Source organism: Lygodium microphyllum, chromosome 4 (genome assembly GCF_053477565.2).
Source record: "Lygodium microphyllum isolate KBCC chromosome 4, Lygodium_microphyllum_v1.1.10, whole genome shotgun sequence".
In the NCBI taxonomy this organism is placed as follows: domain Eukaryota; kingdom Viridiplantae; phylum Streptophyta; class Polypodiopsida; order Schizaeales; family Lygodiaceae; genus Lygodium; species Lygodium microphyllum.
Genome location: NC_141138.1, coordinates 84,281,480 through 84,284,857, shown reverse-complemented (window position 1 = coordinate 84,284,857; position 3,378 = coordinate 84,281,480).

The window sequence follows — 3,378 nt, the reverse complement described above, 5'->3', positions numbered from 1 at the left end:
TCCATCACATCATATCTTCCCCTCACTGACATACTAGTGTCAGGTGGACGGAGAGCTATAGCTCCTCAATCTCCCTATCCATGGAGATATTGTTGTATCACTAGGGTCTGTTAATGCAGTACTCTGCTACGAATCAACTGTAGAAACATATGTAGAAGGCATATCAAATGGTATTGCAATCGATGATGCATACCAAGATGCCATCTCATCAAAGATAACATCTCTGCTCATCACTAGTGTCTCCCGAGTAGAGGGATCATAGCAGTTATATGCCTTATTCTCCTGTGAATACCCAATAAGGACACACTTATGTGCTTTTGGATCCAGCTTCTTCCTCTTCTCATCAAGGATGTGCACATAAGGAAGATATTCAAATACTTTCATGTGACTGATATCAAGCTTATAGCCATACAGCTTCTCAAATGGTGTCATATCATGAATACCTACAATGGGAGTCCAGTTCAAGATATACATGGCTATCATTACAGCCTCAACCCAATAATAGAGTGGCATCTTCTTCTCATTCATCATTGCATGTGCAGCGTGTCAATCTATTGGCAGCAACCCCTTTACGCCATTGCAGCTCTACACACACGTTGTAGTTTCTCCTATCTTCTAGCGGTCTAGATCAAACATGTGTTTCTTTTTGGAGAAAATAACGATGGCATTCGTGGTAAAAGGAAACCACTCCTTCATGTAAACAATTTAAGCACACAAGTGTGTTGGTTGTAACTGTGATAACCATTAGCCCATCATACAACACAGCACAGTGTTGCATAGAATTGCATGACCACTTCATAATTGTAATAGCAATGTCCATGCTTGACATGTATTTATCTAAATCAAACATAATAGGGCATGATTGCCAATTGTTTTTTGGCCTTGCTACATAACTAAATCCAAAACACCAATACTCCAAATACACAACATAATAGGGAAATATTGTTACATCATCAACAATAGGAATTGCATAACAAATGAATCAGAACAATCACTTAAACACAAGAATATTGTGTAGAACAGATTAACTTCCTTCATGTGTGGTATCACGTCAAAACAAGATATAGTGCTAATAATTGTTGATTGCACAAATTGTAAAAGACACCTACTTTCACATGAAATCTAAAGTGCATTTCACACCAAACATAGCTAGTTGTAGGTCATGAGTTTAGCATGATGAAAATTAGTGGTCAACAAGGCTAAACTTTAATATAGAAAAACAAAGAGTGAATATTGGGCTCCTCATAAGAGTAGAAGCAAGGAGTGGCAATGGTGAAATTTGGGATGGAGTATCGTAATGTGGTTCTCAATGAATGAAAGAAATGCACAATAATATATCAATCCTTGGTAGAATACTTTGAGAAGTTAAACATTGGAATGGATGCATGTGTTAGGAAGCAAATCTTTGATAAAGTTCTTTAGCATCCTTGCTTCCATCCTATGTAGTGTAAGCCATAAGAGTTGGAAGCAATTATGTTGAGAAATATCCACAACTCTTTGAATCATGTGAACATTCCAAGCTCTTTAGATGATTTTTTTGTAAAGAAATCAATTTTGTTGATGTTGATGAATGGAGAAAGTGCAGGGCAAAGTACTGACATCAACATACCACAAGCTACCAAGCTTATGGGAATCCACAAAAGAAACCCATATATAGTTGAACATTACTTTGCAATGGCAAATTAAACTGATGGTTTCTTTTGCACATTTGTGTGTTATAAACAAGATGGATGAAGAATCCACATCTCTTATATTGTCAAAGACTTAGTCTTTCAGTTTTGGATGTATGAGACAAGGGTGTCCCCTAAGAAAAATGATGTCTATAGTAAAAAACTCACTAGATGTTCATATGTAAGACATCCATTCCACATTCTAGAGGAGCCTTAGATAGTGATTTTTTTTGTGCATACCATTGTTTAATGATACTACAACCTAGTTTGGGTGTTTTGCACCACTTGCTAGTTGTATTGTTGCAGTACTAAGAAGTTTCGAAACATTTACTATACTAGTCTCTAGAAATTTCAAATGTAATTTTTGAGTCGATATGTCGATATGTTTTTGAAGTAATGATGTTGGTGAATGGTGAAAGCGGAGTGAAGCTCTGCCATGAGCATAGCACAAGCTACCAAGCTTGTGGAAATTTATGAAAGAAACTTACACACATTCAAATATCACTTTGTAGTGGCAAGTGAAGCTCATAGTTTGTCGCTTACACTTGATAATTCAGTATATTGGTCTACTATTGAGATGTTTGCAATCACACCTGCTTTAGTCTCTTTGGAAGGAGCAGTGAGGGCTCAAGACTAGAATCCCATAAGCACAGTCTATGTGGAGAATAGTGTGAAGAAAAAAAAGAAGATATTTTTGGAGTACATGTGATCCTAAGCTATCTAAATCAAACCAATTTTTTGGAATTCTTCCAAAGCATGAAGTGACTGAGCCCAAAGACTTGTGTAGTGCTTTGTGAGTCCATAGGAGCAAGGAAAAAAATATGCTAACATAGAAAGCATAATGGATCGAGCAACCCTAACTTGAATATGGAAAGGTCATACTTGGGATTTTCAATAGTCAAATTTATTTGAGACTGGACTTGAGATTTATCATTAGGAATGTTTGCCCATGTGTTATTTTCTTGATGGCAATGTGATACCTATGAAGTCCCCATTTAGAGTTTCTTAATAGCGTAGTCAACATTAGTTGAATGAGTAAGATGAAGGTAATGGTTTTTACCAACTACATTATTTTGGGTCCAAATCTTGTAGCATGTAATTCCCCAAATAGTGAATAATTGTATACTTCCTATTTTCCAAATTCTTGGAATATGAAGATCAAGGAACAATTAAATTTCTCGATATTTTAACCAAGGAATTCATGGATGAAACCATCATAACTAGAGCACCTCTACTTGCAAAACCACTAGCACCTTTAACACCACCACCACCACCATTAGCAACATCAACACCTAAGCCCAATTTCTAATCGAACCAAAAAATGACATAGCTAAACCCAAGAATTTTTTAGAGGGAAGAATAAGTTCCCATGGGACTTTCCATCATTGATGTCCAAAGACTTGAGTCCATAAAATAAGAATGAAAAGGATTAAGAAAGTACTAAGCACTTTGCACCGAGGCACATATTAATGCACACATATGAATAATTTTAATTATGCACATATTAATTATGAATGTTGTTAATAATTAACATTATGAATATTACATATAATGAACAATTACATATTGCAAAGAGAAAGAAAGTCTCCCTAGCCCTCTCTCTCTCTCTCTCTCTCTCTCTCCACTAGGAATTGTGTTTTGAGTGCAACTTATATTTGGGTGTGACTTATATTTACGATGGCTCTTATATTTGGGTGTGAATTGCAAA